The following is a 23,787-nucleotide window of genomic DNA, read 5'->3' on the forward strand; positions in this document are numbered from 1 at the left end:
CATCTGTGAAACAGGGGAATAAGGGGATCTCACTCCCTGGAATGGAATGAGATCATGCATGTAAAGCACCCGGCACACAATGAGCTCTAACTATTGTTATCAATACCTTCAAGGCAGCCATGAAGGAGAAAACAGGTCACAGAGCCACAGCATCTGAAACAACTCACACCTCTGGGCCTTTGCACAGGCTGTTCCCTCTTCCTGGAATGCCCTGATCCCCAATCCTTTGCCCTTATCAACTCCAGACAGAGTCAGATTGCAAGTCGCACATCAAACGTCTGTCCAGTTGCCCGTGCTGGGCACTGGACATCAGAAGTGAGCTGAACAGAGTCCCTGCCATCAAGGCAGGCTCCTTTGCGGGGGCTTCCCTCTCCCTGGGTCTCCACTGCCCCCACCACTGCCCTCCAGACTCTGGCTCAGGGCCCTTTGCATCTCTTATTTTCACTGCCCGGCACAGCTTCCTCCCACACGGGGAGGCCCTGCGGCCACATCCCAGCCATTTTTCTGGATCCCCCATGTGGCTGTGACACATAGCAGTACATAGTTGGTGCGACTGGAACCCCTGCATCTCACATGGAAGAAAGAGGAGGCCCAGGTGGGAAGGACAACCCTAAAGTCACACAGCCCACAAGAACCTGACCTGACTGGGGGTTTCTGACTCCCAATCCAGTGCTCCTTCCTCCTTGCCCAAGGAGGAAGGGAGCCCTGCCAGGGTGACAGAGCTTAGGGGCATCAAGGGGTCCACTGCTCGGGGTAAGGGGCCTCCAAACCTGCTGTGAGCTGGGCATCAGAGAATCCCAGAGCCACTGCTTCTTCTGGTGAGGGCCATGAGTCCACTCTGGCGCTTAGTCAAAATACACAATCAGCCACAGTAAGGAGATGCTATCACTGGGACCTCGCCCTGCACCGGGCACTGTGCTCCCCAATTTATAGGCGACATCTGTTGTCAACTTCCTTGTCTCACGGGTGGCTATTCTCCCACTTACAGATGGAGAGACTGAGGCTACGAGAAGCAAAAGGACCCATCCCAGGTCTCAGAGCTGGTGAGCTGGTGAGCAGAAACTCGTGCCCAGGTTGGCCTGATTCCTGGGAACCCGCTCTCTGCCCACTGCTCCAGGACTGAGGATCCAGAGGAGATTTTTGCATTGCCTTTAATCATCATGTCTGTTTCAAGTCTTTTTATCTGGAACAAGAATTTATCATGCTGACTTTTTTGAAGAGTCCAAACCAAAATTCAATTCAATTTTTTTTTTTTTTTTTTTTTTTGGCTGTGCCGCGTGGCTTGCGGGATCTTAGTTCCCCGATTGGGGATAACAGTGGTGTCCCCAGCGATGGAAACTCGGTGTCCTAACCACTGGACCACCAGAGAATTCCCTCAATTTTGTTTTTTTCTCAGTGGGAAAAGCAGCATATTCGTATAGGGGACTGGAGATAAGTTAAATAGAAACAAAATGTAAAAACGAGTTTAGAGTTAAAAGCTTTGCCTTCCTCTCTGGATGACCCGTCCTCCTCTCACAGGACTTCCTGAGTGCTGCCCCCAGTTGCCCACACTTCTGCTTGAAACCTCCCCAGGCTCCCGTCCCCCTCCAGGTAAAGCTCAGGGTCCTCACTGATCAGAGGCCCTGCAGGAGCTGACCCTCCCCCCGCTCCAGCACCCTCTCTCAACGTGCCCCACATGGACCCCACTCATCATGTCCTGTTCCTCCAGTTAAACTGCCTGTCACATACACCCCATGCTGCAAGTGCCCTCACCCCATCCTCACCCAGCTCACCCATCACCTCCTTCTAGAATCTGCTTCACCCCCATGTGACCACAGGGGCCCTTGTCACGCTGTGCCACTGTCTGCTCATGGGCATGACCCTTCAGCCTGGACAGATCTCTGCTGCGGGCAGCTCCGGATCCCCTGGCATGCAGTGGGCTTTCAGAAAAGCTTCCTTGACCCCTGGATCCACCAAGCCCCATGGAACGCTCCCAGTCTAAGCACATCTGGGGACTTCCCTGGCGGTCCAGTGGTTAAGACTCTGTGCTGCCACTGCAGGGGCGTGGGTTCCATCCCTGGTCGGGGAACTAAGATCCTGCGTGCCACGTGGTGCAGCCAAAAATAAATAAAATGAAATAAAAACTTGAAAAAGAAATAAGCACATCTGACAGGACCCCAGTTCCAAACCCACACCCTAAAGCTGTCCCCAGAGGTCTCCCCACCCTGACCTGACCCACCCTCTGGCATCTCAGGGTCCTGGACTCAGCCCTAGGGAGAACCCAGGCATGGGTGGACACCCAGCACTGGATTTGTAACCAAGGCAAACACTCCCTCCATGCCAGCTTAGGTGGGGCAGGTCATTCTGGGGGCTGTTTGCTGTGTCTGCCCACAACAGCCTCTGCTGGGAATGCCAAGGCTGTCCAGGCTTCCTGTGGGTCTGAGGGTGTGTGTGTGTTTGTGTGTGTGTGCTTCTCTCTGTATGTGTGTCCATATGGGGCTGTCTCGGTATCCCTGAGTGTGGGTGTGTGGGTGTGTGCGTTTCCCTTGCGGTGTCTTTGCCTGTGTCTGTGTGTGAGCCTGTCCATGAGCCCAGCACCTGAGTGCCCAGATGAGGCTGGGGGTGTCCTGTGCCTGTGTGTCTCTGTGCTTGTGGCGTCTGCACATGTCCCTGTGGGTAATATGCCAAGGGGACCTATCCGAGGGTGACGTCTGGGGTGGTTGAGAAGGGGACATTGCGTTCTTCCCCGACCCCAGGTAGGGCTGGGCCCCTTCTTCCCCTGCTCCTTTCAGCCTCTCGTGTCCCCCTGGTGGTCCTACTGCAGACCCCAGGGACAGGTGGAGTGAAGGCTCAGTTCACGGGGCACCAGGCCAGGTGGATGGGGAGGTCTGGTCACTGGAGAGGGTGCCAGTGAGTGGAAAGGGTTTTGGGGGAGGACACTGAGGCCCTGGGGGAGGACTGGGCTAGTTCTGGGTCCCTGGAAGCTGTGAATGAGGGGCTCTAGGGGAGGACAGGGGTGACAGTGCGGGGGGACAGGGCTCCCACGAAGCTGGGAAGCAACGTGTGGGTGGACCACAGAAAGTAGGGCTGGGGGCTGTAGGGCTCCTGGATCCCCTGGGAGGGCTGGGGAGGCAGGGCTCCTGGCACCCTGGGGAGGACTGGGGGAGCCCCAGGAACTCCTGGGTCCTTGGAGGGGGCCCATCCCTCACTCACCTGAGCTGAGCCCGAGTCCGGGTCCCAGTAGCAGCAGCAGCGACAGCCCTACTGGCGGGCACAAAGACAGTGGACCCATCGGAGGGTGGCAGGAGTGGGGCGGTCTGTTGGGCCAGTGTAGTCACCGAGCCCGGCCGAACCCCCTCCCCGAGGCCCCGCCCCCGGTCTCTCTCGCGCGCGGGCCCGGGCGGAGCCGCCAGGGGCGGCACGTGGGGCGGTGCTGGGAGGCCGTCGGGGCCTCTGCATCTTGATCACGAAAGGGGGCCGGGCCCGCGGGGCGAATTCGGCCCCGGGATGTCTCGGATTGGGCATTGCGGAGAATTACGGAGGAAAGGAGTTTAGCACAGGTCGGGTCGCGGAGCAAATGCGAGGTACTCTGTTGGTATTATCATCACCTGCGGGCAGCTCCCAGCGCTCACCTGGGCGTCCGACGAGAGGAGACTTGGGGGAGGGGAAGGGACTGGAACGCTCTTTAAAACTTTAAATGTGGGAAGCCTGGCGTCCCTGATTCCCCTGAAACCAGCTCTCCCGAGGGGGGCAAAGACAGGCTCAACGTCACAGAGTGAGTTCTGGTAAAAGACAGAGCACCAGTGGTGGGAAAGGGGAGTGAAGCTGCAGCTGTGTCTGAGCAAGCCCCCCACTCCACTCCCTCCCTCTCCTTCTCAGGCTCTTCATCTGGTCGAGGGCAACAAGGCCTCTGAGGGCCCTTGTGAGGCCGGGAAGAGGTACACAGTAGGTGCTCAGTATCAAAAAGAGATGACAGTTGTGGCACACATCTGTCCCCCTTTGTCCCTGGTGCTAGCCCTACCCAATTAGTCATAACTACTTCTGAGAGTGGAACCCTGGACCCCTCCCCATCCCCACTGCCAAGCCCTCCTAAAGATACTGGCACCTAAGGTGACGTCACATCTCACCTGCTACAGTGTGCTAAGGGCATCCAGTGCATGATCTTATCACAACCTCAGACCCCTGGTGTCCCCATCTTCACAGGAAGAAACTGAGGCTCAGAGAAGCTAAGAACCAAGAAGCAGGGGAAGCCAGACTCAAATTCATTTCTACATGGTGCCAAACTCCTGTCTGCCTCCTATGAAAGCCTGCGGCATCAGGGCATCCATGTGCCACACTCTGAGGTTACTCTCTCCTCACGGGAGTGAGCTCCTCAAGGCAAGACCTAGGTCTCTCCTCTTGAACGCCCAGCACTGGCTTGCCTGGCACAAAACAGGTATCCAATTAAGGCTTGTCCAAACAGCTTATGGGTTTCAGACTCTCCAAAACATGGGGTAAAAACCATTTTCTTTCTTCTGAAGGTCTCCATGGGCAACAAGGGATAAATTATCCCACATAAATCTAGGGAGAAAGACTTTTTTTTATGAATCAGAAAAGCAATTTAGTGTCAATAATGTATTAATCTGGGGACTTCCCTGGTGGCACAGTGGTTAAGAATCCTCCTGCCAATGCAGCAGACATGGGTTCGATCCCTGGTCCGGGAAGATCCCACATGCCGCGGAGCAACTAAGCCCGTGCGTCACAACTACTAAGCCTGTGCTCTAGAGCCCACGAGCCACAACTACTGAGCCTGCATGCCACAACTACTGAAGCCTGCACGCCTAGAGCCCGTGCTCCGCAACAAGAGAAGCCACCGCAATGAGAAACCCACATACCACAACGAAGAGTAGACCCCACTTGCCACAACTAGAGAAAGCCCGTGCGCAGCAACGAAGACCCAAAACAGCCAAAAATAAATAAATTTTTTAAAAATGTATTAATCCGGTTGATGAAGAGTCCATACCTCGCACTGCCCTCCTTCAAATGTGAAGATGCTGCTGTGTCTGTCTCACCTCTGCAAGGCTTTGTGCCTGAGATCCTCTTCTGGTTTAGGGAGAAAGATTTTTGCTTTCAGGAAGTTCCCAATCACTATGCATGGAGGAAAACTCATTTATACTGATGTGTTCATTATAATTAAGAAGTCAGGAAATCTGTTCGCAATATTGAAACTTTTGTACCCCAAACTACTGTTTTAACTGGTTATCCTCAATCATCTGCAAAGCTCATTTATGCAGAATAATTTGTTCCCAAATATGTTAAATAATTGGAGCATTGAGACCATCACCAAATATACTAATGACCTACTCTCTCCTTAATTAACATATTTAAAATAACCTAAATTATAAGTCTGGTCCAGAGGGGCCTCCGTTGAATGTGCTGAGAGATGAGGGGAAATGACACAATGTGAATGGAGCCAAAGCACCTCACTTGCTAAGGGTGAGTTAAGCATATCAGTTAACTGTGTCCTAGTGTTGGTCTCAGTCTAACTACATCTTCAGTTTTCATCCTGGTCTATGACAAAAGGTTGCTACAATGTTTGGTGAGTAAAATGATTTCTTCTAGGTGATCGAAGTGGGTGCTCTTCTATGATTAGAAGATAAAATAACTCTATGCATACAGTGGAGCATGTGAATCTATGCACATGCTCCAGCTTTTGAGACCACAAATAATAGAGCAGTGAATCCTGATACAGACCAGCACACCCTTTAACCCAGCAACTCATTTCTAGAAATAGCTCTAAGGAAATAAACTCCTCAGACAAGATTTATACACAAAGTTGATCCTTAACAAAGAGCAAAAACCTAGAAACAACCTAAATATACAACAATTAAAAGGTAGTTAAATTATGAGATTTTCATATGGTAAAATATGCATTCATTCTAATATAGAGTGTTTTTGAAGAATATTTAATGGTCATTTTAAAATACTTTAAAAAGTAGAAATTTACAGTGTAATACTGCCTTTATACTTACAGATCATACAACAGAGAGAGAGCCATATATAGACATATCTATATGCATATACCCACTACACATGCTTACATGGGGCTGTCTCTGGAACAAGCAGAAGAGTGAAGAAGAAAAATCTGGAAAATGAATGAAGCATATCGAAATGGTTACTGGTTATCTTCTGTTGGTGCAATTGCACGATTCTTATTTTTATCTTTGTATCTTTATTTTCCAAATTTCTATGAGAACCTAAACTCTTGTGATTCAGAGAAAAAAATTAAAATTAAAACAAAATCAGATTAATAAACTGTAATTCAAGAAAGCTTGTCTATTGAAAAATTATCTTGATATTATTCTGAAAACTCAGAGACACAGATATAAGGATAAAGATACCCATCCATTTTGGGTTTCTGTTTTGCGGTTTTTGAAAAAACTTTATATCCCTGTGGTTACCAGGGGCTGCAGGAAAGAAGAGGGGAGTTGTTGTTTAATGAGTACAGAGTAAAACAATATGCATTTACCTCTTGATTCAGGAATCCCATTCTAAGAATCTGTCACAAAAATATATTGGCAAAAAAATGAAATGGCATATGCTCAAGGCTATTCATTTTAACAGTTTTATAACAGCAAAGTAATGGAAAAAACATAAATGCCTATCAATAGGGGAATAAATAGGGTACAACCTTACAATTTTAATAAGTTTTCATCAGAAACAGTACAGCTTCTTAATTGAAGTAGAGTTAATATACAATATTATGTAAGTTACAGGTGTGTAATATAGTGATTCACAATTTTTAAAGATTATACTTTATAGTTATTATAAAATATTGGCTATATTCTCATATTGTACAATATATACTTGTAGATTATTTTATACATAATAATTTATACCTCTTAATCCCCTATCCCTATATTGCCCCTCCCCCCTTCCCTCTCCCCACTGGTAACCACCAGTTTGTTCTCCATATCTGTGAGTCTGTTTCTTTTTTGTTATATTCACTAGTTTATTGTATTTTTTAGATTCCACATATAAGTGATATCATACAGATCCCGAATAGCCAAAACAACCTTGAGAGAGAAGAACAGAGCTGAAGGAATTATGCTCCCTGACTTGACTATGCTTCAAAGCTACAGTAATCAAAACAGTATGGTACTGGCACAAAAACAGATACATAGATCAATGGAACAGAATAGAGAGCCCAGAAATAAACCCATGCACTCATGGTCAATTATTCTACAACAAAGGAGACAAGAATATGCAATGGAGAAAAGACAGTCTCTTTAATAAATGGTGCTCTGGAAAACAGTACAGATACCTGTAAAGGAATGAAATTAGAGCATTCTCTAAGACCATATACAAAAATAAACTCAAAATGGATTAAATACCTAAATTAAAACTGAAAACCACAAACCTCCTAGAGGAAAACACAGGCAGAACACTCTTTGACATAAATCGTAGCAATATCCTTTTGGATCTGTCTCCTAAAGCAATAAGGAGCAATAAGGAAATAAAACCAAAAATAAGCAAATAGGACCTAATTAAACTTAAAAACTTTTGCACAGCAAAGGAAATCGTCAACAAAACAAAATGACAACATACTGAATGGGAGAAAATATTTGCAAATTATATGACCAATAAGGGGCTAATATTCAACATATGTAAACAGCTCATACAACTCAACATCAAAAAACAAACAACCTGATTTTAAAATGGGCAGAAGAGGGCTTCCCTGGTGGCGCAGTGGTTGAGAGTCCGCCTGCCGATGCAGGGGACACGGGTTCATGCCCCAGTCCGGGAAGATCCCACATGCCGCAGAGCGGCTAGGCCCGTAAGCCATGGCCGCTGAGCCTGCGCGTCCCGAGCCTGTACTCCGCAACGGGAGAGGCCACAACAGTGAGAGGCCCGTGTACCGCAAAAATAAAATAAAATAAAAATAAAAAGCAGCCCAAAAAGCTTAACAAACACCTCACCAAAGAAGATATACAGATGGCAAAGAAGCATGTGAAAAGATGCACCACATTATATGTCATCAGGGAAATGCAAATTAATACAACAATGCAGTACAATTACACACCTATTAGAATGGCCAAAATCCAGAACACTGACAACACCAAATGCTGGCAAGGATGTGCAGCAACAGGAATTCTCATACATTGCTAACAGGAATGCAAAATGGTACAGCCTCTTTGGAAGACAGTTCAGCAATTTCTTACCAAACTAGACATACTCTTACCATAAGATCCAGCAATTACGCCCCTTGGTATTTACTCAAAGGAGATGAAAGTTTCTGTGCACACAAAAACTTGCACATGATGTTCGTAGCAGCTTTAACCATAACTGCCAAAACTTGGAGGCAACCAATATGTCTTCCAGTAGGTAAACTGATAAACTGTGGTACATCTAGACAATGGAATATTACTCAGTGCTAAAATGAAACGAGCTATCAAGCCATGGAAAGCCATGGAAGAACCATAGTGCATACTACTAAGTGAAAGAAGCCAATCTGAAAAGGCTACATACCATATGATTCCAACTATATGATATTCTGAAAAAGGCAAAGCTATGGAAACAACAAAATGATCCATGGTTGCAGGGGCTGGGGGGAGATGAATAGGCAGAGCATGGAGGACTTTAGGGCAGTGAAAATACTCACAGTAAGTTAAATACTCACAGTAAGTTAAACAGTAAGTTAAAACAGAGCCAATTAGATCTTTAAATTTACTTGGTTGAATTTTGTTTTTTACAGGTATTATAATGATGGATATATGTTGTTATACTTTTGTCCAAACCCATAGAATGTACAACACCAACAGTGAACCCTAAGGTAAACTATGGACTTTGAATGATTATGATGTATCAATGTAAGTCCATCTTTGGTTAAAAAAAAAAGTACCATTTGGGAATTCCCTGGCGGTCCAATTGTCAGGACTTGGGCGTTTTCACTGTGGGGGCCCGGGTTTGATCCCTGGGGATCGGGTTTGGGAACTAACCGTGTGATGTGGCCAAAAGAAAAAAAAAATGTATCATTCTGGTAGGTGATGTTACTAACGGGGGAGGCTACCCATGTGCAAGGGCAGGAGGTATTTGGGAAATCTCTGTACCTTCCTCTCGATTTTGTTATAAACCTAAAACTGCTTTTTAAAAATGAAGTCTTTTTAAAAAATTCTACTTCAGTTTAAAGCTCCACTCTCATAAAGGATGTAAGGTTTTCCCTCTCACCCATTTTACAGGTCAGAGCTGAAATAAATGGAGGGGGCAGGACATCATCTAGGGTCTTCATAGAGAGGTGCATGAACCATAGGGAATAAACAAGAAAATGCACTGGGGTGTGGGAGAAAAGATTAAAGCTTCTACTTGCGTTTATTTATTTATTTTTAATTAATTAATTAATTTATTTTTATATTTGGCTGCATTGGGTCTTTGTTGCTGTGTGTGGGCTTTCACTGGTTGTGGCGAGCGGGGGCTACTCTTCGTTGCGGTGCATAGGCTTCTCATTGCAGTGGCTTCTCTTGTTGAGGAGCACGGGCTCCAGGCACGTGGGCTTCAGTAGTTGTGGCTCGCGGGCTCTACAGCGCAGGCTCAGTAGTTGTGGTGCACAAGCTTAGTTGCTCTGTGGCATGTGGGATCTTCCCGGACCAGAGCTCGAACCCATGTCCCCTACATTGGCAGGCGGATTCTTAACCACTGCGCCACCAGGGAAGCCCTCCCAGAGTCTTTAGAGTACTCTTGTGCATGATGAAACTCCAGGCATATGTAGCATTTCGCAAACCCACTTGACAAAGAAACTTTCTATTTGTGAAGCATCTCTCTGGGGATGAGCATTCTGTGGAACACCATCAAAGAAATACTTGAGTGCTGGCAATAGCTGAGTTAGACGTAACTTAAGAGATTCCTCATCTACTGTAAAAGATTTACCAGCTCTAAAAGGTAGTAGAGTCCTTCTGGCTTGTGCATGTCTTTCTGCCCTCCCACGCCCAACTTCTCAACTTTTATAACTGTTTCCAGCTGACAAACTGTACGTGGCACTTAAATGAGTGATGATTTTCTCATCTAATCATAGGATTTCAACCCTGGTAGCCAAAAATGTTACCTCTTTCCTGTAGTAGCTGTTCTTTTTTCTTTCTTTTTTTTTTTTTTTTGATGTGGATGCTTTTTAAAGTCTTTATTGAATTTGTTACAATATTGCTTCTGTTTTATGTTTTTTGGTTTTTTAGCTGCAAGGCATGTGGGATCGAACCCACACCCCCTGCATTGGAAGGCGAAGTTTTAACTACTGGACCGCCAGGGAGGTCCCCCTGTAGTAGCTGTTCTTAATTTGTTTCAGAATCGCCCTGTTAAAGAAGTATTTGAGTACCTATGATATGACAGGCACTAAATCTGCAAGAAATAGACAAGTGTTCTGTTGAGTTGGAGGAGAGCCAGAGGACCTACATAGGTAAGGAGAAATTTAGTAGAGAAGAGCCAGCACGGCCCCTTGCCTTACAGAAGACATGGGGGTTAAACAACCAGCCAGTGTGCCACTAGGTGCTGGACTTGACTCTCTTCTCATTGCTCTCTGCATATTTCTTCAGGGTGATCTTTCTTATTCCATAGCCTCAGCTACTTTCTGGTTGGGGATGTTTCCCACACCTGGTTACATCTATCTCAGATTGGAGATGTTCCCCTTAGACCTATCTACCTAGATCTTGGCCAAGCATTTAATTCTGACATGCCTGCAGCAGAATTCATCCTTCTTATTCCAGAACTGGTCTTTTCCTGTGCATCCAATCTTAGAAAATGTAGCTACTATAAGTGTAGTTACTCAAGACCGCTGATCCCAATTCCTACACCACTTACTCCCCAACTTCCCCTGCACACACCATCAGTCATCAAGGCTTTTTCATTTGTCATCAACACTCCCGTCTCTACTAATACTGCTTTCATTGAGGCCTTTACGTCTCCTTTCTGGACTCCCTAATAACAGCCCCCTCAAATCCATCATTCTCATGACCAAATGTATTAATTCTTAAATGTTAAATGTAAATGTTGTTTTTTATGTCTTGTGTGTGGGGTGCCCAAGAACATCCTCAGTTTGATAATTCACTAAAAGGGCTCACAGAATTCGGAATAGCTGTTATACTGATGGTTACGGTTTATTATTGTTAAAGGATACAGATTAAAATCGGCAAAGGAAAAAGTCATATAAGGCAGAGTCTAGGATATACCAGGCACAAGCTTCCAACTATCTTTTCCCAGTGGAGGAGCACAGACAGCAGTTAATTTTCCCAGCCTTTTCACAACATGTGTGAAGTGTTGCTGACCAGGGAAGCTCACCCAAGCCCTGGTGTCCAGGGTTCTTATTGGGGGTCAGTTATGTAGGCACGTAGGCACAGTCTCCAGCCCTCCCCACCAAGGTCAAACTGATGTAGTGTAGCCTAAAGCCCCTAAGTATACAAAAATAGGCACTTACCATAAATCACATTATTAGTGTAAGCTATATGGTGTGGTCCAAAGCCCAGATATACAAAATACTCTTCTCAGGTGGCATATTCCAAGCTCAGAAGTTATCTCCAAAGAGTGGTCAAGGACCAGTCCTAAAGACCTTTGGAATATATAGAGTTTGGACAGCCCAGGCCCACTGTACTTTTCAACTTAAAACTCATGAAGAGGGGCTTCCCTGGTGGTGCAGTGGTTGGGAGTCCGCCTGTCGATGCAGGGGACATGGGTTCGTGCCCCGGTCTGGGAAGATTCCACATGCCGCGGAGCGCCTGGGCCCGTGAGCCATGGCTGCTGAGCCTGTGCGTCCGGAGCCTGTGCTCCGCAACGGGAGAGGCCACAACAGTGAGAGGCCCACGTACCGCCAAAAAAAAAAAAAAAAAACTCATGAAGATTTGTTCTGCTTTCAGGATCAAACCCCCAATCATGAACTTGTTATAAAGTTCCATATTATCTGGGCCCTGCCTACCTCTCCAGCTTGTTACTTTCTGGCCTCTCCCCTCTTTACAGAACCCAGTTTCCACCGTAGCCATACTAAGTTACTTGTCATTACTCATATATGATCCTGCATCACTCCATGCTGCCTTGAATATTTTATATATTATATCCAGCTAGAATATTTTTCCCACTTCTGCCTAAAATATGCCATTTGTGTCTTAGGACTAACCCACATATTGCTAGGACCCATTCCTGTTTATTCTCTGTCATCTCTCCATCCATTCTCACATTGTCACCTGTGTCCACCTCTACAGTCTCACCAATAAAGCTTTATTGCACAGATTTAATTAAATAGCTGTTGTTTGAAGGCAAGGCTTCATATAGCTGACATGTCTGCATCTCAGTGTCCAGGTGTTTTTGCAAATTTTGAAGCCCTGTCCTCAGATCCCTAATCTGATATGCTTTCTACAACTCTAGACCGCATTATGAAGTTGTCCTAAACTTTAAAAGCATTGTTAAAAGCATCTATTTAAAAACATTGTTAAAAGTGTGTAAAGGGGGGCTTCCCTGGTGGCGCAGTGGTTGTGAGTCCGCCTGCCGATGCAGGGGACACGGGTTCGTGCCCCGGTCCGGGAGGATCCCACGTGCCGCAGAGCGGCTGGGCGCATGACCCATGGCCGCTGGGCCTGCGCATCCGGAGCCTGTGCTCCGCAGCGGGAGAGGCCACAACAGTGAGAGGCCTGCGTACTGCAAAAAAAAAAAAAAAAAGAAAAAAAAAAAGTGTGTAAAGGGCATCTGCAAATTTCTTGGACAAGCACAATTATTTTGTAGAACTTGATGAAATAAGCTTCTCGTTAGGTTGCAAGTTTATCAAAGGGTCTGTTTAGGGCATTTCTCTGTACTGAGATTTTATTGGGAAAAAAGGTGAAATGCATAAATGCAAGCGTCCAATGACAAATTTTAAAGGATAACTAGGGTCTAGAAGTCTTGGAGAAGAGAGTACATGAGTGTTCCAATCATCTCCTTGGGGAAACTGAAATAAATGAGAAAAGAAAGTATGTAGCACATACTACAGAGGGGGTGTCTACCAGAGACAGCCTAGAGTTTCCACTTCTGCACCTTTCCACTGAACCACAGGGGCTGAAGACCTGTAACTTGGGGGTGAGAAATCAAATCTCAAAAGTTCTAGGCTTGATACCGAAAAGATTAGCCCTCTGAGTTGTTTCCATTCTCGTACTTGCATGTACTTCGGCTTTAGAATAAGTCCACCTGAAAGTTGTCAGATGAGGCCTCCAACTCCTTCCCTGGCACCCGTGCCTCAGGGAAGAATCTGACTTGTTCAGAAAAATGGTAGATAAGGACAGATTTCACCTCTCCACTCAGCTGGCTGCAAATTCTGGCTCTATGGGAGACAGGCCTGAAACAAGTTAATAGACATTAGCTGTTATGCCAGGCACTCTCCTAGGCCTGCTAATTTAATGCTCTCAAATGCCAAATGAGGCGGATATTGTTACTAGTGAAGAAACTGAGGTTACAGAGGTAACTTGCCCAAGGGGATGGAGTTCCTCTGTTCTGTCAAATCCCCATGGCCTGGTGTGTAAATACGGCCCCAAGAAGCCTTTTCCTTGCACTGAATTTACTAAATAACCATGCTATCTCGGCTGCCTACCTGATTGTTTAACAACAAATGCCTGCTAACACTGAAACCTTAGGACATGTTTGTATTTAGAGAAAGTTCAAACCAACAGGGTCCTACTGTGTAGCACAGGGAACTATACTCAATATCTTCTAATAACCTATAATGGAAAAGAATCTGAAAATGAATATATATATGTATATGTATACACATATATGGATATACCATAAAGAAAATATATATATGTAAGTGAATCACTTTGTTGTACACGTAAAACTAAAACAACATTGTAAATCAACTATACTTCAATAAAAATTAAAAAGAAAAAAAGTTTTAAATCAAAAAATAAAGTTCAGAATGGCAAATCCTAGACATTTCACCCACACGAAGTAATTACAGATCACTATCCAGATATACAATGATTGCGGCTCAAACCGTTGGTTTTTAAGTTCATGTGGACTTTACTTTCTCTTGATCATATGTTTGTTTTTATAAAGTAGAAAAGTTCACTAGGATTTACTCAGTAACAGATTACTTCCTGAAGTTGTCTAAAGCCATACAGAATTCAAGCTGGGCATTCTCTTCTCTTGAGCGTCTTTCATGGGAGATAATCAAGATGATCCTAGAACACTATCTTCTTTATCGATATCCAGAAAACTAGATAGAGTAGAACTCTAGTCTGATCAGTCATGCTCCTTATGGGTACAAATAAACTTCATATTGAAAACAATGTCCTTCTGAAATGAGTTCTTCAGTCAACCTTTCAATGGTAATTCTTCCAATTCTTTTTCTCGTCTTTCTGCCACCAGCAAAAATCCGCTGTGGCTGGGATCCCACGTGCTCCTATTTTAAACACCTTGTCACAGGAGATGCAGCATGAAAGGAGTTACTTGATTTTGTACCGCCAATTCATCATTCACTTTATGTTAGGATATTTGCTGTTATCGATTGGAATGGCTCTGTCAGCTAAAGACTGGATAAGTTTCATCCTTAGACTGCTCCTTCTCTGGGTTCCGATGCAGGAACATATGAATATGTTATGAATATAACAATTATGAATATGTCAACAATATGAACAACATGAATATGTCAACATATGAATATTATAGCACAACAAGAAGGTGAGTCAAAGGCAAGCAAAGCATTATGGTGTCTACCTGCAGAAGGAACCTCCACCTTCATCTGGGATGCAAGAGCCAGAATGAGCCTATTATCCATTTTTGTGTGCAGAGCCAGGCCTCAAATGTATCTCCATTTTATTTATTCTTCTTAAACCTGAAAAAAATTTTAGTTTTTAAGATATAGCAACAAAGACCTTGCTTCTATTCAGTTCATTTCCATTTTCAGAAAAGCTTTTCTGAGATTGTGTTTGGGGCAGAGGGAAAGATTCTTCTTAATTATTCCAAGTTCTCTCCACATGTTAGTGATACAATAAATAACCTACAGAAGAGGTGGGTTTAGGGAGAAATTCTTCAGAGCCAGTTTACTAAACCTTTCCTAAATCCAACAATCAGTGTTCTCTAGAATAAATAGGGCAAAATTCCTATTCCATTTAACATCAACCAAGTCATCAATTAGAAGTTAAAGATGACCCAGTTTTAATAGCTTTTGCTACTTACAGAGCACAAGTTAGGTGGGACCAAGAAAACATCAACAAAATCAGTACCATAATCCCTGTTCGTTAAACAGAAATGACGTGGGTAGGATGAATATGTCTTTTGTCCTTTCTCAGGATCCTGATATTGCCTGATGATAACAGAAATGTGGGCTGAAGCCTAAGCTCTTTGCCTCTTTCTCCCACAGGATATTTTTCCTTCTCTCACAGCCACCCACTATGAAAAGGAAAGCAACTGGGCCAGGACTTTCAGGGCTGGATAGACATGTTTCGATTCCTCTACAGCAGTGGTAATCCACTGGGACAGTTTTGCTTCCTAGGAAACACTTGGCTATGTCTAGAGTCATTTTTGGTTGGTCACAACAACCTGGGGGTGGAGAGGAAGGTCCTACTGGCGTCTACCCACAATTAGAGCCCAGAGGTGCTTGCAAAATGTCCTACTGTATAAAAGACAGCCTTCCCACAACAAAGAGTTACCCAGGATAGTCTGTAGTAGTCTGCTTGGACTGCCATAACAAAACACCGGAGACTGAGTGGCTTAAACAACAGAAACTTTCGCAGTTTTGGAGGCTAGAAATCTCATACTGAGATGCTGGCAGACTTGGTTTCTGGTGAGGATTCTCTTCCTGGCTTGTAGGTGGCCACCTTCTGGTTGTGTCCTCAAATGGACTCCTCTCTGTGCACGTGGAGGGAGAAATCTTTGGTGTCCCTTCCCCTTCTTATAAGGACATCAGCCCTGTTGGCTTAAGGCTTCACCCTTATTACCTTAATCTTTATGACCTCCTTATGGGCCTTCTCTCCAAAGAAAGTCACACTAGGGCTTGAACATATGAATGTTGGCAGGACATAATTCAGTCCATAACAAGGAGCAAATGTCAACAGTGCCAAGAAGAAAGCTAGGATAGCCAAAAGGGAGAAACAGCCCAAATATTCATCAGTGGATGAATGACTAAACAAAATGTATATCTATACAATGGAATATTTTTAGCCTTAAAAAGGAATGAAGGGACGTCCCTGGTGGCACAGTGGTGAAGAGTCCGCCTGCCAGTGCAGGCGACACGGGTTTGAGCCCTGGTCCAGGAAGATCCCACATGCTGCGGAGCAACTAAGCCCGTGCGCCACAACTACTGAAGCCGACGCACCCTAGAGCCCACCTGCCACAACTACTGAGCCCATGCACCGCAACTACTGAAGCCCACGTGCTCTAGGGCCCTCACGCTGCAACTACTAAAGCTTGCGCACCTAGAGCCCATACTCCACAACAAGAGAAGCCACCGACCGCAATGTGAAGCCCGCGCACTGCAATGAAGAGTAGCCCCTGCTCACCACAACTAGAGAAAGCCTGCGCGCAGCAATGAAGACCCAACACAGCCAAAAAAATTTTTTAAATAAATAAATAAGATAAAAATAAAATTTTAAAAAAGAAAGAAATTCTGACACATGCTAGAAAATCTACAGACCTTGAACAACATGGATGCTAACTGAAAAAAAAAAACAGACACAAAAGGACAAATATTGTAGGATTCCTCTTAAATGAAAGGTACCTAGAATAGTCAAAGTCATAGAGACAGAAAGTAGAATAGTGATTACCAGGTGCTGATGGGGAGGGGATGATGAAGAGTTACCATTGAACAGGTATAGACTTTCAGTTTGGGAAGATAAAGTTCTGGAGACGGATAATGGTGATGGTTGCACAGCAGTGTGAACATACTTAATGCCACTGAATTGTAGACGTAAAGGTAGTTAAAATGGGGTAGGTGATGTTGGCATCAGAGTGGCATAGACATTCCTCATTTTTGTCTCTTACCCTAACCAACAGCAAAAATTTGGCATCCATCCATGGACAAAGGTGCCACTGAGGGAGCTGTGGGATCCAGCACCATAGGCTAAGGGATGCAGGAGGAGTCTTGCCAACCTCTGCTCAAGTAATAGGCAGACAGACCTTGGTCCCAGCTATAGACCCTACAGTGGCCCATGAACTGGCTCCAGATTCTCTCTGCTGTGGTCTGGGAGTCCCTAGAATCAACCAGGGGTGAGAGAGCCTTTGTTGAAGTCCAGCTTTCCAGATGAAAAGTTCTAGGACATGAAAGGAGCAAAAAAATACAGGTCTGGACCAATGGAGAGAGTAAGAGGAACCGCTTGACTCTACCCACATCATTCCTCCCCCAAGGCAGCCCAACCTGGTGCCAAGAGAGATTTCCTCAGCCCACAGGGGAAAGGGAAAGCATATGAGTGAGTGCCCAGCCTTCCCAGTTGTGCAGGATGCAGCCCAAGGGGCTCATTCCTCTCTTGCCCTATCCACAGTACAGAATCCTGAACTACATGACTGGAGCGCGGGAAGAGGCCGGGAGAGTGGAGATAGGATTCTGAGGGCTTTAAAGGGATGCAAATCCTACTAGCTGCAAAGGGACTCCATCGGGAAGCCCACCCATACGTCGTCGCTGGGAATGTCTCACTTGCGAAGTGGTCCATCGTCACCCTCAGTGCCCCAGGTGCCTCACCCACACCACACCACCCCTTTGGGGCCAGGTCCCTGTGTGTGCTCCTGACAGCAGCAGCGAGAACAAACTTTGATGCATTGCTAGTGGACACACACAGAAAGCCAGCCTGAATCTGTGGGCTGGGGACAGACCACAGGCTTGGTGGTGCTAAAGCTTTAGCACCTTCTTTGGGAAAACGAAAGAGAAGCGGTCAGAACTTTGCAGCATCCAGAGAAGGCATAGAAGCTTAAGAATTCTGCCACAAGAGGGAGCAAGAAGCATGGAGCATGTGTACCCATATAAGGTCTGAGAAAGTCTCAGAATCTCTAGCCTGGCCAATAGAAGGTATCTCTCTTCAGAAGGCAGTTAGTAAAAACTGGAGAAGATGACTGCTACTTCAAATGTGAAGATAGCAAAGCAAAACTCCAAGGAACATAAAAGATCAAGGTAACATCACACCACCAGAGGATCAAAATAATCTTCCAGTATCAAGACCCAAAGACACAGAGATCTTCAATTCATCCAATAAAGAATTCACATAGCTGTTTTAAAGAAACTCAATGAGCTTCAAGGAAACACAGAAGGACAATTCAATGAAATCTGGAAAACAATATACAAATAAAACGAGAGGTTTAACAAAGAGAAATCACAAAAAAGAACCAAACAGAAGTTCTGGAGCTGAAGCACACAATGAACGAAATGAAAAATGCAATGAAGGGACTTCCTTGGTGGCACAGTTGTTAAGAATCTCCTTGTGGGGAGGGCAGGGGGGAATGAATTGGGAGATTGGGCTTGACATATATACACTAATATGTATAAAATAGATAACTAATAAGAACTGCTGTATAGCACAGGGAACTCCACTTCGCTGTACAATAGAAACTAACACAACGTTGTGAAACAACTATACCCCAATTAAAAAAAAAAGAAAAGAATCCACCTACCAATGCAGGGGACACGGGTTCGATCCCTGGTCCGGGAAGATCCCACATGCCTTGGAGCAACTAAGCCCATGCGCCACAACTACTGAGACTGTGTTCTAGAGCCCACGAGCCACAAATACTGAGCCCATGTGCCACAACTACTGAAGTCTGTGCACCTAGAGCCCATGCTCCACACCAAGAGAAGCCATCACGATGAGAAGCCTGAGCATCACATCAAAGAGTAGCTCCCGTTCGCCGCAACTAGAGAAAGCCCGCGTGCAGCAACAAAGACCCAACACAGACAAAAAAAAAAAAAAAATTATTCACAAAATGCAATAGAGAGCAACAGCAGATGGATCACACAGAAGAATCTGTGAGATAGAAGAGAGGAATTTAGAGATTATCCAGTTCAAGGAGATCAAAGAGAAAAGAATGAAGAAAGCCTATGTGGTCTATGGGTTACATCAAAAAAAAGAGAGAGAGAAACATTTTTCAAATTACTGGAGTTCCAGAAGGAAAAGTGAGGGAGAAGGAGGCAGAAAGCTTATTTGAAGAAATAATGTCTGAGAACTACAATAATTTGTTAATGAATACACAAAATAAAAAGATGTAAATTGTGACATCAAAAAGATAAAAGGGGAAAGTAGAGAGGTAGAGTTTTTGTCTGTCATTGAAGTTAAATTGTTATCAGTGTAAAAGAGATGGTTATACCTATAGGATGTTATATGTAAGCCTCATGGTAAACACAAAGCAAAAACCTACAGTAGATTCACAAAAGATAAAAAGAAGGGAATCAAAGTATACCACTATAGAAAATAATCAATTCAAAAAGGAATGCAGCAAGAAAGGGAGAAAGGAAAAAGGGAACTACCAAATGTCCAGAAAACAATTAACAAAATGGCAATAGTAAGTCCAGAGCTATCATTAATTATGTTAAATATAAATGGACTAAATTCTCCAATCAAAAGACACAGAGTGGATGAATGGATTGAAAAACAGCACAACTACATGCTGCCTACAAGAGGTTCACTTCAGCTTTGAGGACACACAGAGGATCAAAGTGAAGGGATGGAAAAAGACATTCCATGCAAGTGGAAACTAAAAGAAAGCAGGGATAGCTACACTTAAATCAGACAAAATAGACTTTAAGCCAAAAATGGTAACAAGAGACAAAGAAGTTCACTATATAATGATAAATGGGTACATAAGAGTAAAAAGTTAAATTCCTCCCTAACAATCCCATTTCCCGTAGTGGATACCTCTAACAACCATTTGCACATTCTTTAAGATTTTTTTTTCTTCACAAGATTTCTTTTTACTCATAATGTAAAAGTTTCCTGATTAATTACTTAATAATTTACCCCAAAGTCCAACTTCTAATCCTATTGGAAATGCACCCAGCCTCTGGTACTAGCTACAGATTTGAGGACTTCATAGGATGAACTTGGGAGTGAGGGACCTCAAATCTGAAAGCTACCAAGGCCTTGATAATGCTTTCAGAGGCCTGGTTATTAGCCCACAAGACACACTCCTTCTTCCCAAGTGCTCTCCAGGGTTCTATATGCCCAATAAACAAGTAAAATAATAAATACATATTTGACTCCACTATCTGCATCATCCCATGTCCAATCAACTACCAAGTCCTATTATTTCTTCCTTCATTCAAAAATACTTCATTAAGAGATTATATGCCAAGTTCTATGCTAGGCTGTGGGGATACCAAGATGAATAAGACTTAGTTCCTGCTCTCATGAAGCATGTAGCTTGGAATGCAGGGAAAGACAAGTAATCAAATAAGTAAAATAGATTCAACTTTTAAATCTCGATGGTCGTTCATTCCACTCTTCTAAACTATCAGTTGACCTCTGAGGAATGTTTAAATCAAGAATTTTCAATTTTGGTTGCATGTTAGATTCACCTAGGAAGATTATTTTTTAATATGCTGATGCTGGGACCCTACCCGAGAGTAATTAAATAGAATCTCTGGGGCTGGGGCCCAGGCATCAGCATTTGTTAAAAATTCTCCAAGTGATTCTAACATGTAGGCAGAGTTAAGACATCCAGCATACATTTGCAGCAACATGGATGGACCAAGAGATTATCGTACTAAATGAAGTAGGTCAGAAAGAGAAAGACAAATACCATATATCACTTACACATGGAATCTAAAATATGACACAAATGAACTTATCTATGAAACAGAAACAGTCTCACAGACATAGAGAACAATTGTGGTTGTCAAAGGAGGGGGGAGTGGAGGAAGGATGGATTGGGAGTTGGGATTAGCAGATGCAGACTATTATATATAGAATGGATAAACAACAAGATCCTACTGTATAGCACAGGGAACTATATCCAATATCCTGTGATAAACCATAATGGAAAAGAATGTAAAAAAGAATATATATATATTTTTTAATTTTTTTAACATCTTTATTGGGGTGTAATTGCTTTACAATGGTGTGTTAGTTTCTGCTTTATAACAAAGTGAATCAGTTATACATATACATATGTTCCCATATCTCTTCCCTCTTGCATCTTCCTCCCTCCCACCCTCCCTATCCCACCCCTCCAGGCGGTCACAAAGCACCGAGCTGATATCCCTGTGCTAAGAATATATATATTCTTATGGAAAAACCTGAACGAACTTTTTTTTTTTTTTTTTTTTTTTTTTCTGTACGCGGGCCTCTCACTCTTGTGGCCTCTCCCATTGCGGAGCACAGGCTCTGGACGCACAGGCTCAGTGGCCATGGCTCACGGGCCCAGCCGCTCTGCGGCATGTGGGATCTTCCCGGACCCAGGCACGAACCTGTGTCCCCTGCATCAGCAGGCGGACTCTCAACCACTGCGCCACCAGGGAAGCCCTGAACGAACTTTTTGGCTAACCCTGTATATATATATATGAATCACTTTGCTGTACAGCAGAAATTAACACAACATTGTAAATCAACTATACTGCAATAAAAAAATTGCGGCTTAAAGTATGTCACATCATTTGTCATGGTATATTAACAGTATGTAAAACCAAAGACAGACCAACAGCTCCCAGCTAAAAGGCGTTATCAGTGTAAAAGAAATCTATTATTTCTGAAATTTAAACCCAGTTAGTATCATGTTGGTTACTGGACGAGTAATTGCTCATGTTTCCTCTGGTTAATGAATTCCTTCTTAGCCAATAAATGAATAATTAAGTTCATTAAGTTATTGACTTAAGAAAAAATACTAATCTGAGGTGTGAAAACATCTTCCTCTGAGAAACTATATTCTTATAATGACCCAATCAAGACCCTACCTCATATCAAAGAGCAGCCACACTTGCTGGTTGTGCTGAAAGGCTTTGATCTGTGTTCCTGTATAAGAACTACTTTTTACTATCAGGTAAGTAAAGCAAACATTCCTTTCATAAAAAGAATAACTTTTAAAAAATTATTTACTCAGAAACATCCTGTGGTTTGGGAATTCCCTGGTTGTCCAGTGGTTAGGACTCGGCGCTTTCACTGTTGGGGCCGGTTTGATACCTGGTGGGGGAACTAAGATCCCACAAGCCCTGAGGTGCAGCCAAAAAAAAAAAAAAAAGTTAAAGACAATTACTGGCTCATGAAAAATTGTAAAAAAAGACAATCTCCATTGAAAATGAGATATACTAATAAGTATATTTTAATAGTATTATTGATGTTTGCTTCCATTAAGACCAGGAATATAAAATTGTAATAAATTCTGGTTTTGGTATAAATACTTAAAATACTGTTGTGAAGTTTTTTTTTTTAAATAGAATGTAATAACTGAGCACGACTTTTTAATATTAATATTTATTTGGTTGCACTGGGTCTTAGCTGCAGCATGCAGGCTCCTCAATTGTGGCATACAGACCCTTAGTTGCAGCATGCACGTGGGATCTAGTTCCCTGACCAGGGAGTGCAACTGTGCCCCTTGCAGTGGGAGCCTGGAGTCTTAACCACTGCACCATCAGAGAAGTCCCAATATTGTGAGTTTTGTGGGGGGTTTTAAAGTAATTTTTATTTAATTAATTAATTTATTTATGTCTCTGTTGGGTCTTCCTTGTTGCTTGTGGGCTTTCTCTCTAGTTGCAGCGAGCAGGGACTACTCTTCCTTGCGGTGCGCAGGCTTCTCATTGGGGTGGCATCTCTTGCTGCAGAGCACAGGCTCTAGGCGCCAGGGCTTCAGTAGTTGTGGCTCACAGGCTCTAGAGTGCAGGCTCAGTAGCTGTGGTGCAGGGGTTTAGTTGCTCCGCAGCATGTGAGATCTTCCTGGACCAGGGCTCGAACCCGTGTCCCCTGCATTGGAAGGCGGATTTTTAACCACTGCGTCACCAGGGAAGTCCTCCAATGTTATGAGTTTTAATACACCAATTTTTCAATATTTTTTCAACTACTTTAACACTGTAAGGAAAATAGAATTCCCTGGCGGTCCAGTGGTTACGATCCCGTGCTTCCACTGCAGGGGGCACGGATTCGATCCCGCATGCCACAGGGAGCATCAAAAAAACTTTGTAAGGGGGCTTCCCTGGTGGCGCAGTGGTTGGGAGTCCGCCTGCCGATGCAGGGGACACAGGTTCGTGCCCGGGTCCGGGAAGATCCCACATGCCGCGGAGCGGCTGGTTCCGTGAGCCATGGCCGCTGGGCCTGCGCGTCCGGGGCCTGTGCTCCGCGGCGGGAGAGGCCACTGCAGTGAGAGGCCCGCATACCGCCAAAAAAAAAAAACAACTTTGTAAGGAAAACTAAAAGGGAAGAAACTGAAGACACGGGGATGGGTAGGGGAGTTCACCTCTAGGCCAGCTATTAACCAGTAGAAGTATGTAATAGTTCAGTCACTAGGAGGCAAACAGATAAGATCGGAATTAAGATATCTATCAACAGACCCTAATCTAGCCAATTCTTCACCAAAACAAAGAAAAGCCTTTAACTCTGAAGGTGGCAATACCTGAGACCAAGCTGTACTCCTAGCTGAGGAGGGGAAATTCCTAGAAGAGGGTCCTTGCCTTTTGCTCTCCTTCAGGATGTCGCCCTCGTTCTGGAAGGTGGGAGCGAGGGGAAAGGAATGTAGATACGTCCCCCCTCCCTACGGCGGGGACAACAGACGACGGTCAAGAGAGGTAAACTCTCTACTCTCCGAGGATCCCCGAGGGAACGAACACGCGAGGGTAGCACAGGGAGGGAGCACTGCGCATGCGGAGAAGCCGGCCCCGCGGGCGACGGGGCGTACCGCGCATGCGCCAGGATCTGGGGACGCGCC

At 44.5% G+C, this 23,787-nt stretch overlaps 1 long non-coding RNA gene across 2 annotated transcripts; it reads right to left on the minus strand.

Moving 5' to 3' along the window:
- Positions 1–11: 11 nt before the first annotated feature.
- LOC117201471 (uncharacterized) lies at positions 12–23,690 on the minus strand. 2 transcript variants are annotated; one of them, XR_007472264.1, is made up of 4 exons: positions 23,476–23,690; positions 13,118–14,791; positions 6,060–6,103; positions 12–5,061 (listed from the first exon to the last, which is right to left on the minus strand). It is a non-coding gene; the product is annotated as an uncharacterized LOC117201471 (long non-coding RNA). The 2 variants fall into 2 exon arrangements; XR_007472263.1 differs by having other exon boundaries at positions 6,060–14,791.
- Between the last annotated feature and the right edge of the window lie 97 nt (positions 23,691–23,787).

The sequence above is a fragment of the Orcinus orca genome, chromosome 16 (assembly GCF_937001465.1).
Source record: "Orcinus orca chromosome 16, mOrcOrc1.1, whole genome shotgun sequence".
Classification (NCBI taxonomy): Eukaryota; Metazoa; Chordata; class Mammalia; order Artiodactyla; family Delphinidae; genus Orcinus; species Orcinus orca.